General features: G+C 37.7%; 1 protein-coding gene and 2 long non-coding RNA genes across 4 annotated transcripts in view; 2 read left to right on the top strand and 1 right to left on the bottom strand.

Annotated features, from left to right (window-relative positions):
• Positions 1 to 13,945, top strand: part of LOC139476999 (lachesin-like) — a 171,181-nt gene that overhangs the window by 74,257 nt on the left and 82,979 nt on the right. The gene's annotated exons all lie outside the window — the stretch shown is intronic.
• Positions 4,705 to 7,462, bottom strand: LOC139477055 (uncharacterized). Its single transcript, XR_011654133.1, has 3 exons — positions 7,401 to 7,462; positions 6,204 to 6,275; positions 4,705 to 5,448 (listed from the first exon to the last, which is right to left on the bottom strand). It is a non-coding gene; the product is annotated as an uncharacterized lncRNA (long non-coding RNA).
• LOC139477054 (uncharacterized) lies at positions 8,117 to 13,783 on the top strand. Its single transcript, XR_011654132.1, has 3 exons — positions 8,117 to 8,526; positions 8,781 to 8,862; positions 13,342 to 13,783. It is a non-coding gene; the product is annotated as an uncharacterized lncRNA (long non-coding RNA).

The raw sequence follows: 13,945 nt of genomic DNA, 5'->3' as shown, positions 1-13,945 counted from the left end.
AAACAGGCACGTAGTCTGTGGAAACAGCTCCCGTTTAAGAGGCTCACATCCGTACTATAGAATCAATAGCCTCCATTGGTGCTCCCCCAACAATGTACCACCCTGACAAAGACGAATTTCCTTTTGAATTGCAATTAGAAGAGACATAATACAGTTTACAACAACTCACCAGTCTGTTCCCTTTTCTAATTCTATTTCTATCCCAGTTCAGCTCAGGGTGATTAAAGAATCAATTTATCTTAATTTCTGGTGACCAATGCCACACGTAAAGTGTTCTTTCTGATTAGCCATGCTTCGTCCCAGCATGTTAGCTGACAGTTAAAAGATGGCGCATCGTCTTTGTAGGCTGGCTGGATAGAAGATGAGATGAGGTTGTTGGGGGGAATGCTGAGTGTTTGGATGAAGATGTGGGAAGGTGGGAGGATGGGTAAGATGGTGGAGTTGAAGTGTGGGGTAGGAGCCGGGTTGGCAGGTGAGGGGGGGTGGGGGGGGGTGGGTGGTAGGTAATCAGGAGACTGAGAACACGGACAGGAGATTGATATCGAAGATTGTCGAGGGCATCTTCAGGAATTTTGAGTATTGTGTCGGGGGTGAAGCATTGCAAGTTGGTTTTGTTTGTTTGTGTGTTGTTTAACGCCACACTCAGCAATATCCCAGCTATATGACGGCGTTATGTAAATAATCGAGTCTGGACTAGACAATCCGGTGATTGACACCATGAGCATTGATCCGCGCAATTGGGATACGATGACATTCATCAACTAAGTCAGCGAGCCTGACCACCCGATCCCGTTAGTCGCCTTTTACGGCAAGCATGGGTTGCTGAAGACCTATATTCTGCCCGGATCTTCACGGGTCTGCAAGTAAATAGATCGGATGCAACAGGAGAATCATGGATTGCCGTCGGATGATGGAGATTATTTTAGGGGAGTGTGTGATGTTCGGGGTGGCTGACCAGTTCTAGGAAGAGATTTGGGGTGACGTGAGAGTTTTTGTGTGTTTGTTGTTTTTTTGTACGTGGGGGTGGTAGGTAGGTAGAAAGTGTCTGATAACAGTAAGACACAAGGGAGCAAAGTGACATGTGGGTGTCAGCTCACATCTACTTCCGTGTATCTATCAACCAGGCAAGTTAGCTCTAGGTTCTACTACACCAAATCAGAACCTTTTGGACAGTGCGGTTTTCGTAGGGAGCCTTCAGTGCAGATCGAGAGATATCTGCAGGCTGTGATTGGAGGATATTCTGTAAGATTTTTATGTCTTTCAAATGTACATCCATCCAGTTATTAAAACTGACCATGTATTTCTATATTTAGTACTGTCTTTTTCAACATGATGACTTATGCTGAAGAGACCACAGCTATTTTCAAGTAGATGACATTTGGTGCGAAACTGGGGTGGTGTGTTTAGCTTCCTGTACTCGGAAAAGGAGCTGGCTAAGCTAGTCATTTTTTATTTTTTTATTGCTGCTCTAAGGCCAAACTGTGCACACACGTACAGGTAATAGCTATTGAATGCTTAGTTATTAAAAAAAAATAACGTTACTATAGTCTATGGGAAAACATTTGGTTGTGTGTAACCTCTAACTGGATTTCAAACTCGACACTACAATTGCCACTATAAAGCACAGAGGTTGACGCTGCGACCGAAGAAACCTACCTTCCTCGCTCCAAACCTAGATGGACCAAATTCCTCAGTGCTACTGAGTGGCCAAGCGATTAGACTTCTTTGGAACGCTGTCATGTAAGACTAATATTAATTGGGTTGCGCTGATCACTCTCATTTTGTCTTAAACCATGCCGGAGCAGAAGGGATTTCCACAGGCGAAGAACAACCACTAAAAAAGATAAATTAGACATCTTTGATTAGAATCTAATCGTAACAAGCAGCAACGGTATGTAAGTTTGGCGTGAAAGCAGATCAAAGGGTTGACAATATGAAAGGGAGGCTCTGACGCTCGTCACCGCTCGGTCCATTCCGTAGCCAGCACGAAGAGCTTTCGGTATCATTCGTGACAACTCGTGTCATTCCGGACAAATGGAATGAAAGTTTTCTGACGGTACTGAGGATGACAAACCTGACTGAAAACCATTCGGCGTGTCTGGAAGACCACGAAAGATACCTGCCCTTAATGCATACCAAATACGGAAGAACTCGTGACCACTAGTGTCATTCAAGTTCAAGCCGAAAGGCTACGGAGAGCGGCGAGTGGTGACGAACGGTACCGAAGTCGCCAGCATGGCAGGGCCAACTGTTTTCTCGTCCTTGTGGGCATTCACAAATGTTTTGATTAATTTTCGACTGATCTATAATTATGAAACAGCTCTAAAAGAGCTTTTGAAGGGTCGCCTTGAATTGGAACGTGGAGAACTGTTAAGCGTTAATTAAATGCAATTTTGTTCCATATTGAATATTTTGATGAAATGAATTACTAATAGCTACGAACCATGATAATTCAATTAAGTCAAACGAAGAAATCGCGTGTCGGCCAACAAACCAGAAAGAGTGTCTCGGAAAATAGTATGACCTTATTTTTTTAAGTTGCTTAACTTTTTATCTTGATTCAGAGAATTTGGAAATCGATAGGAATATTTGAAACCTGTTACATTCTAATTAAATACCTGTAACATCTCAAAGGTATATAGGGGACCACGGGTGGCCCAGTCGTCTAAGGCGCCGCGATTCGCTGTGCAGAGTTGCGTCCCTTGGGCACGCCAGAAACCTATGATTGTGGGTTCGAATCCCGGTTCGCCCCGATTATGTTTCTAGGTTTGTCAGCACCATACCCGTGCTCGTGGGTTTCACCGAAGTGGTAAACGTCTTAGACCATCGGGCTTTCCTCCGACATTAAGCTGACACGCCGTGATATAACTGGAATAATGTTAAAAGCGGCGTTAAACCCAACTCACTCACTCACTCTAAATATAAAGACAAGAGACGAATTGTTAGGTATCGTGTTCCAGCATATGACGACCAGAATCTGGTTCATTCCAAGAATGATTTCTATTTTAGAAATGTCACATATGGGCATTGAAATGTAAATACAAGTCTCAATTCTACAATTAATGACCTATTAGCACAGACGAGTCTACATACTGGGAGATCGATGCTAATGAGGTCAATCACTGGATTGTCTGATCTAGATTCGATTACTTTCAATCAACAACAATTCTTTATTCTTATGGAACAAAAGCTTATTTTACAAACAAATGTATGTTCATTTAAGTGTTATTTCGAAATTATTTGTAGACATTGGAAATAAACTTTGGCAAATTCTTCGTTTCTGCTGTTTTCGTTGTACAAAGTAGTTTTTTGAGTTAATAAAGATCAGGCCATAAATAATATTTTTCTAATATCTACTACGGATTGTATGACAAGCTTGACATTTTAATAAAAAAAATGTGGGGCACGTTAGCCATCGCTTGCGAATTACAGTGAGGTTCTTTCACAGCAAAAAAAGTGTAGGTTTCCGTCTGCCGGAAACCTTCCGGAAACCTTCCGGATACCTTCCCATTTTGGATCCGGCCCGGATACCTTCCGGAAACCTTCCGGAAACCTTCCAAAAAAAATGTCAAAATTTGGGGGGTGCATTTTGTTCACATAAGTGTGAAACACATAAAAAAATTAACTTGAAAATACCAAGCAATTTGAAGGTTGTTGAAGGCATCTGGAAGGTTTCCGGAAGGTTTCCGGAAGGTTTCCGGAAGGTATCCGGATGCAAATTTTCTTCATGACTTGCTTCTGGTAAATAATGTTAGCCTGTGCATTACAGATACCTGTTGTAATATTCTGTGTTATTTTAATGGTAAATATCCTCCTAAAACATTTTTGGAGAAGAAAATTGTTCAATTTCATATTTTGTCCTTTTTGGATGTTAATGGTATTTAATGAACAAACATCAGTTCTTGTATAATGATATCCTTAAATTTCATGTCCAGACTTCCAGTTTGTACTGAGAAAAAGAAAAAGTCATTGACAATGTGCTCACTTGGGCCTTTGGTCCTAGTGAGATGATAATAAGACTATTTGTAACAGTACATGTACTTGTTATATCCAAAATACTAACTTCATTGACATTTGCCTCACCCTAGTTTTATGGTACTACAGTAAGCTCTTCCTCAGTTACTGTGAATTATTTTATTAAAAGGGATTGACAGTTAATTTGACACTGGAGTTGTAACCACTGCACATATATGTGTATTCAAATAATATAACAACGATGTGCTCAATACTTCACAAATATCTCCAGAAATAGGCATTTTAGTTATAATTGCAGAAATACTTTATGAATGACCCCTTCACTGTTGCCTTGATCTTACACTTCAACTGAGTTATCACTTTTGAGTGTGAATTTGACCTTCAATATCAGTGATAAATATTTCAAAAACATTTCAAAGAGCTATCCGGCACATAAACCAAATATGCAGTCCTTTGGTAGAATTCAACATATCATTGACCAAAATATGGAAGTAATGTAACCAGTATATGTATAAGAGTTACTAAGACTTCTGTAGAAAAGGCAATTTAAGGGAAAATGTAGTATATATAGATCACACACGACCTTTTTCCAACTTCGACCCCTGCCCAAAGGAAGAGTTAGACCACAAACAAACTTTTTGTCTGGTTGTGACTTTAACCTTTGACATAACAGATCAATATGTCATCAGACGTTTTCAGAGCAAAGGAAACGTGTTATTTATCTTGAGATGCCCAAGCAATGCATGGTTTCATAAGATAAGTGTGGCTATTAAACTGAGGCAAAATCATGAAACATCCCCAATTACACAGCTGGTAAATGAAACATAAGCAACAATCAAATTATCAATTTCTTTTATTCATATGCCTATAGTATATCGCACATTGAACAGTGTTCACATGATGGTTCCTGATGCAGTATGCAATTTCATCCTATTCTTCAATACTCATAACAGAGTGTGATAACTGTTCGCTTGACAGTACCTACGGATTATGTTCACCAGTTCAGATAACTTACTTTCCCTCAATCCTCCTTTTCTTTCTATATTGCCATGGATGAACAGGAACCAGGATGAGGGGATAACGGTTAGACTCTATCTCTGCTGCATTGTGTTAGTAGAATTGTGAACTTTCCATTTGGTGTTTGGGTCCACATTTAAAGACAATAAGTCCCATTTATCATTCCTTTCAAGTGTTTACAAGAATTTCCTGAATGTCCTGGAAGAATTACACTCCAGCTTGGCATTGGTTGGTCTTCTCACATTAGCCAGACCAGCCTTTGTGTGTCCCAGTACCATTTGGCATACAATTTCTCGGTCGGCCTCCATTGAAATAACAGGACCCTCATCATCGATGTCTGCAAATCACCTCTGATATCTGAAGGGGTGCAGCCTCTGTTTAGGACTCCCTTGTCTGGTCCTTCCAGACTGTCAACCTGGAGTACTCATCCAGGGATCTCAAGCAGGACTTCAGTTTCTGCAGCATTATGTAAAAAGATTTTAGCAATCAAAAAGAATTGTTGCCACATGTACTTACAGATAGAAGGCAGAAAAATCACTTAAGTTGTCATATGAGAGTCTTGTTATATGCTAAACATTTAAGATAATCACATCTCAAATCTCAACCAGACAAACCAGTGACTAATGTTATGAACTCGGTCCAGACAAACCGATGATAACTATTATGGACAATATCCCACATCACTGTGGTATGATTACATGTGATCAATGAGCCTACTCAATCACAACCTTATCTATTAATGAGGCTTGGAATGCTGGTAATCTTTTAAAGAGATGTCATTTAGTGATTGTTTCAACTCATCAACATGGAAAAATATATATTCACAATCCTTGTCATATAGCCAAACTATTGCTGGATGCAGTGTTAAATAAATGATTTGGCTTTAACACTGCTTTGAACAGTATTCCAGATATATCACCGCATGTTAGTTTGATGTGGGAAGAAAGTCCTAAGTGATGCAGGTCTTTGATGAATCCCACGAGTATGTGTATAATGCTGACAAACCTAGCAACATAATCGGGGAGAACCAGGATTTGAACCCATGACTATAGGTTTCTGCTAAGCCCAAGAGATGCAACTCTGCACAGAAAATTGTAGTGCCTTAGATAATAGGACACCCGTGCCTACAGCGATAAGGAACAAACTGAAGACATATTTGCAAAATAACCATATGAACCAAACAGAATAATTTCAAAATATTTACCACTCACTGTTGCTCTTCTATGGTCTTTCTTTGCATTGATGCTGCACGGATGACTGTCTCTTTTATTCATCCGGACATTCTACAAACATAAGTAGCATTCACATCACAGAAATGTCCAAACTGTACATGTTGTACATTTGATTCAAATGAAAAAACCCCGGTTGTGATTTCGACTTAGAACTACCCTAATCATAATAATTCATGTCAAACATTCAGAGATGACATTTATCCCCATATTTAACAAATGCTAAAACAATATTTTGACAACAAAGTCAGGGTCATTCAACACATACATTACATAGGAAATAACTTGTTCGACAATGCAGAGAGATCTTCACCGAGGTGAATATCATTCCATGAATTATTGCCACATTTTCTTGAAATGCAGATTAATGCAATGCAGTATTTACTTTTATTTCTCGGCTATTTGTTTGGCTTTTCCATGGCACTGTTTTGACAGAGATCTAACCTTGATATGACACTTTGTTCAGAAATGATATAAATAAGAGAATACTTTATTATTCCAGAGAAAATTTGGGTTACATAGTAAAAGCTCAGAGAAACAAGTATAAGATTCATGATTTAAGTTAAATACACTCGACCCGTGAAGATTCCGGGGTAGACTAGGTCTTCAGCAACCCATGCTTGCCGTAAAAGGCCATTATGCTTGTCGTAAAAGGCGACTAACGGGATCGGGTGGTCAGACTCTCTGACTTGGTTGATGCATGTCATTGATCTAAATTCCGTGGCTCGATGCTCATGATATGAATCACTGGGTTGTCTGGTCCAGACTCGATTATTTACAGACCGCCGTCATATAGCTGAGTGCGGCGTTAAACAACAAACCAACCTAAATACACTCATACATACACACACAAACACAACATCCAAACACCAGGGTTAGAAATTGGTCATTTTGACATTTTAAAGGTATTGCTATATGCTATCATTTTAGGACTAGTGGACTGAAAGTGCAAACACTAATCAACTAATGAATTGAGTGGTCAGACTAGGTTGTCATCATACTCTGAGGGCATGGATCTTTGCTGAAAATAACAATCACTAGATTGCCTGGTCCATGTTCAATTATTTACAGGCTGCCATCACAGAGCTGGACTATTGTGAGTGTGATGTTTCACATTACATTGAAATATACCATGATGAATACATGTAGTTTGTATTTATCACAAACAAAAATACTCACTCAATACTTGGTATCCTCCCTGAGGATGTCTGTGGACCTCCCCACAAACCCTGAACATGCTGAAACAGAAAACCACTAACTTGTCTTTATCCTTTCAATGTTTCAGTGTGAATTTGTTAAAGATTGATAAGCTGTCATTATTCATTGTAATCCATATCTCACTTTCAGGTGGTTCAGGTGGCAACACATGATTGGAATTGAATGCCACGTTTTGTTTGACATGCACTTTGCCAGATTTATACCCTTGGTAACTAACCCTCATCATCAAATCCCAGCGTTATGTTGAGAATAAGGACACGACCCTTAAAAGTCCTGCACCTGTAGCTCTTATGCAATCCCAAATAGAAATATCATGTCACAACAAACACTTGATCATATTAATAACAAAGGGTTTCCGAAAACAACAAAACTAAAAGGGCCCTTGACGTTTACAGTAGTAACATGGAGATCAGGAAAATATCTAAATCAATCCATTCCATAAGATCTCTGTATAGAAATCATGGAACATTATGTCTCGAAGCCCTGCTACGTACCTGGCATCTGCAAGCTGCTCTTCCTTCCTTCGGCTGTCAATCGAGTTTTCGAAATACTTGACGTCCTCGTTGTGGATGGCTCAGGTGGATTTCGACCGGGATTTCCGAGTTAGAGGTGATTGAGAACAATGTATCGATACACGAGGTAAGCATATCGCAATCAAGCATCACGGTGTACATCGATTACACGAGGTTTGAGTGTTTGTTTACATTTGTGTTCCAAAATGGCGCCCTCGGCCATACAGGGAATTATGGGTAGACTTGCTTGTCCCGGAATAACACGAGTTGGTCACGAATGACGAGCGGTCATTTCTGCAGCAGTTACGGAAAAAGACGAGGTTGGCCGATTACAGTTCACACAGGCCATATTGGGAGCCGCGGGGATTTCGACAGTGTGTATTAGGAAGTATACCTATGTGGTGTATGGAATATGCGTTTGCCTACCATGCCAGGCAGTGTGACAAGGGATATCCCAGCGGATGTAATATTCCTACAGCAGAAATGTTTTACAACCTCGATTGCAGGGAGCTGAAGATGTGACATATTCAGACAGAGACCATAATACATAGACTGTTATATGGTCTCTGATTCAGGTAAGGAATATGTTAATAATATTGATCACGTATTAAAGTTATTTATCTTCTGTAAGCCACTTATTCTGTTTTATATATGTTAGTAAATGTGTGATTTAATTTTTGTAGGATAAGCAATCTACCTAACTTATGTTAATCCTTGCTAATGTATATGATGTAGAAATATGTTTGCTTATTTATATTCCTTTATCTAGATACTCTATAGTGACTCATTTTTTTAGTTCATACCGTACCGACTAAAATTACTTTTGCAGGTGTGAATAATCAAGAACAAATTAAATGACAGGAGTTTTGCAACAGTGAACATTGTGAAGTGGAAGATAAGACATTTGAAAGGTATGGATATTTTCACTTGAACATGTTGAAGAATACCGTGATGACAACTTTATCATGTTGGGAATTTTGGCGGTGGGGTAGCCTAGTGGTTGAAGTGCTGTTTGCTAAAAACAACGTAAAACCATACCCACTCATTTGGGGATTCCGGGTTGGAATTGGTCCCCATCAACCTATGCTAGTTGTAAGAGAGGGTTATACGATAAAGGGAAATAGTACCTCGCCTACTATTGCCTGGTGAAAACAGCACCTTGTTATTTTTTTTACCTTGGGTCTGAATATGCCCGAATACATGAAATTAAACTTGCATGGTCACTTGTAAACACAAATAACTGAGAAATGTTCAAAAAGGTTTACATTAAAAACTAGCATCTACTTGCCGACTCTGATTTGGAGATGCAACTAAACTTATTGTGAAAATATAATATAATAGAAATTAGCCTCTGCTCAAACTTACTCATGATTCTGATTGGGAGGTGCAACTAAACTTATCATTGAAAGATCACATGCTTTGAAGTTTTAAGTAGCTTTACTCAGATTAGCTCAATGTCAAGCTGAACCTGAGTCTGGCGAAAATGTCAAGAAACTGGACAACAGGTATACTATATATGTCATATTTATTTTAGTAAGTAGGAAATAAATAGTAATTTTATAGAAATTTCATTTTTATATATTTCGGCCAGGAATCAACATGTCTCTCCAGATAACAGACAACAATTAGTAGCCTTTTTTTGCCAAATCAAGGTGCTGTTTTCGTTGGAGAAATCAGTGACATTTTGCTGAGGTGCCGTTTTAGCCTCACCCATAAGAGATAACCTAATAGATCAGGTGATCAGGCTCAGTGACCTGGTTCATGGCATCTGACAGTGACCATCTAACAGTGTGGATTGATGTTCACAAGATCAATCACTGGATTGTGTAGAATTTTGGGCCTACCTTTAGAATACAGTACCTAACTTTTCAAACAGGTCACAGTATCCTGTGATGTAATTCGTAGTATTCTGTTGCCTGGCACACTGACAAAACAATAAAACAATGCATTGTGATGTCAGGGGTCATTGGATGTGCATATATATGCTCTTTTCAGTGGTCTATCGTCTCCACACTCTATGTTGTTGCATGAGTTTAAATTATTTGTTTACTAAATATTGTTTTAAACATTTATATGTGAACTGGATGGGTAAACAAGCAAAAACTTATTTGAATACCGCTCCAGAATTAGAATACAATATGATATGACAAAAGTACAGTCAAGGAATACAATTATATACATGTTCTTATTATAGAAACTACGTTGTTGGCGCTGTCAGGTCGCATTTTTAGTAGTAATAGTGTACTGCAATATACGGCAAGGAATAGTATTATAAATTTAAGATGCTATGTACAATCACAAAACCTATTGGATAGCTGAATGTAGTCTTCTACTGATTTAAGAATTTCTAAGTTTATTTTTGACGTCCTTTCAGGATTACCTAATAGAATTGAATTTAGATCATATCCCTTAACATAATAGTACATATTCTGTCTTAAATCATTGTAATTTGGACATATGAGAAAGAAGTGAAGTGCATCTTCAGTGTGATGGCCACAGCTACATGCAGGATTATCTTATAAATATTGCCTGCAGATGCACATTTTATAACAAGTGCTTGTTTATTTTCTATATACTTTAATTTCATTTTTTACTTATTACAGTGGTTAAAATGATTATAAATATAAATTGAAACTAATAATGTGCAATAAGCGGGTTATAGCTGAAACGACACCTTAGCAAAACAGCACTGACTGGCGAAATACTCGCCGAAAGCGAAAACGGCGATTATTACTTGACGAAAATGACACCTTATTTTTTTTTTTACCTTGGTAAAATAAATGAAATTAAACTAGGATTGATAACTTGCAAAGACCAATAATTGTGAAATGTTAAAACAAGTTTACAATAGAAATTAGCCTCTACTCCAACTTATCCTATACCCGACTCAATTTATTGTGATAACATGCTTTGAAGTAAAATATATGGAATTAAACACACATCGTCTCATACAAACACAAATGCATGTAGTTGTTAAACGTTGAAACAAGTTTACCTTCGAAATTAGTCCCCTACTCCAATTTACTCACCGACTCTGATTGGCAGACACAGCTCACTTGTTGTGAATGTATTTTTCACTTTAAAGTTTAAAGTACTCAATGTCAAGCTGAAACTGTATTTAAGAATCCTAACATGGTGCAATTTTTCACAATGGCCTTTCGATGTGTCATTTGAACATGTTGAAAGGTTTTACAAGGCATATTTGTAACCCAATACTTTCCGTAACGGGCGACAATGCTCGTCTTAAGAGTTGACTAACGCCATCAGGTGGCGATCAGGCTCGGTGACTTGGTTGATGCATGTCATTGATCCCAATTGTGTGGGTCGATGCTCATGATGTCAATCACTGGACTGTCTGGTCCAGACTCGATTATTTACATATAGCCGGAATATTGCTTGAGTGCGGCATAAAACAGCAAACCAAATCATAAGTGTGGGATGAATGATTTGAAATTAGCAAGTTTAATGTGACCTTCAATCACTACAACCTGATCTGAGTCTTGAAAAGATATGACTTTGATTCAGTGAAAATTTGCATCATGATAGTTTCAACTGTAGATACAGTTAATCTGTTTTTTGTACAGTTTCTGTTTATTCAATATATATTTTGTTCAAATAAGCTTTGCCTCTTCACCAACCCTTTTGGAATAAGTAGTGTCTAATAATTCAAACACCATGAACACAACAAAGAAATGCACATCAAATACGTCATTATTATTATTTCTGATCTCTGATAAATTAGAAAAAAACTGTTATCCAGCAAGATACATTTCCTTGGTCCCAAGAAGCATGTTACATAGTAAACTGACTCGATAATTGAATAGCAGTTGTAAAGGCACAACTGACTAAGCCGTCACTACTCAATTAAGTAATTAACAGACAATTGCAAGTACTAATACCCACCCGACACTAATTGCCCTGTTAATCCCTAGTCCACAATGAGTTGACATTGAGTTCATTTTGCTAATTAGCTGTTTTTATAGTAGCAAGGTAATAAACATCAAAGGTGGGGCAGGCTTTGATCATGTGTTCTGTAGAAGAGATGATGTCACTTGTTTTATGTTTATTTAGGATTAGCTACATCCATGATGCTACCAAGGCAGCCCTTGAGATTATCAGACAGTTTGGCTAGACACAAACTGATGTCTCCCTTGTAGCACACTATGTGTCAGACACAGACTTTGACCACTCTGTGCAGATGCATATCAATGCATAAAGAGCATTGGGTAGATGATTCAACAATGCCACACAAGTCAAAGTTGGGTTTCACTGTATTTAGAAACAGACGATGGATCCAAAACTTTATAACAGTAATTATGATTAATTTAAACTTTGCCAGGCTAATTTTTTGGCAGATTTGCATGTTATTGTTAATCTTCATTTAGTTAATTTTCAAAATAGATAGGATGAATGATAAAATATGATAATGAGTCATGAATATTTGAATTCAGATCAGAACAAACAGGGAGGGTCACCCCAAAATGTGAGAGTCTCTAGGGGAGACTTTTGACAAAACGGACAATAAAATATAAAGTGCTTTGCATTTTCTTTCAGTGAGGGTTGTGTCAAAAATGAATGAGAACATACCGGTAATACATGACCGGCCCCTTTAATGTAATATACATAGTTTTTAGTTGATGGTTCAGGTTGTACTTTTCAGTTGAATTTCTTATCACTGTCTATGATGGACTAACAATTAACGGTAGATATTTAATATCCATAATAACTTAGATAAATGCTTCTACAGTCTCATCCTAATTTGTCAAAATTTGAATTTCAATATAGCTTCCATTAATGAATTAATGAATTTGGTGAGAATATCTATTGTCTGAATTCCTAATATACTTTCTTTTGTATTTGGTGTGCAAGGGTAGCCTAGTGGGTGAAACAGTCTCTGAAACCCAGGTTCAATTCACCACATGGGTACAATGTGTGAAGCCCATAGCTGGAATATTGCTAACAAGCTGCATGAAACTATACCAACTCACTCGCTCATTATGTTGTATTTTGAGATCACTTACATGACATGTGTTTTGATAATTATGAATAGTTGCATTTATGTATTTATGTATAAGAACCTATGTAACTTAGTTTTGCATAGTCTTGTTTACCCTTCCTTACATTTTGATGTAATGCAAACACTCAAGCAAAATTCAGGTGAACCTTGTGGTATTGTTTTCGAAGACCGCATACATTTTTGTATTTTCTGAACACTTTTCTGTTTGCAATGGCTTATTTACATGTTCAAAGATTGGTTAAATATCAGTTGCAAGATAAATTGTCAATACCTCACTGTTTGAGAAAACAACTTTAAACATTTGTAAATTTATATGTGAGTGTTTCATAACTTTTGACTAACAAGTTTCTAAAGATGTTATGAAATGTTTCAGGTACCTGGATTTCACAATCTGACACCAGCTACATTTAAGAAGATCTTGCTCACACAATTTAGACAAGGGACTCGCCGGAAGATGAACAGTACTCCTGATAACAACCAACAGATTCACCTCAGAAAGTGATGATTCTGAATGAATAATGCCACTAATGTGACTGTAGGTGGTTTTATTATGACACTAATGAAGTCTGAATGAATTTATGCCAAAGCACTGTGACTATGTCCAGGTTGTGTACACCGATGCTGACCATACAAATCTGAATGACTTTTGTGGTTTACTGCAGAAACATAATTGACTTTAGATATTCTTCTTCAATAAAATTCTTCTGAGATTTGACTAATTTGTTTATTTAGAAAATGGCATTGAAGCGTCTGTTCTGTAAGGCCTTGCAAACACCACTGGTTACTTTATGCTAGTTCCTCTTCTTGCTTGATCAAATTTCAATTTGTGATATGTACCAATGAAATGCCATATAATCAATAAATAAGATTTTTTTCCAAAAACATGATTTGTTTTGCTTCATTAGCATAAAGATATATAATACTGATCAGCCATAACATAGGTGCTGAACAAATATGAAATGTACTAATGCCCTGAA

This window comes from Haliotis cracherodii, unplaced genomic scaffold (genome assembly GCF_022045235.1).
Source record: "Haliotis cracherodii isolate W230 unplaced genomic scaffold, xgHalCrac1.p SCAF_30, whole genome shotgun sequence".
NCBI lineage: Eukaryota > Metazoa > Mollusca > Gastropoda > Lepetellida > Haliotidae > Haliotis > Haliotis cracherodii.
Note: the sequence above shows the minus strand (reverse complement) of the source record. Positions and strands in the feature narration are given on the sequence as shown.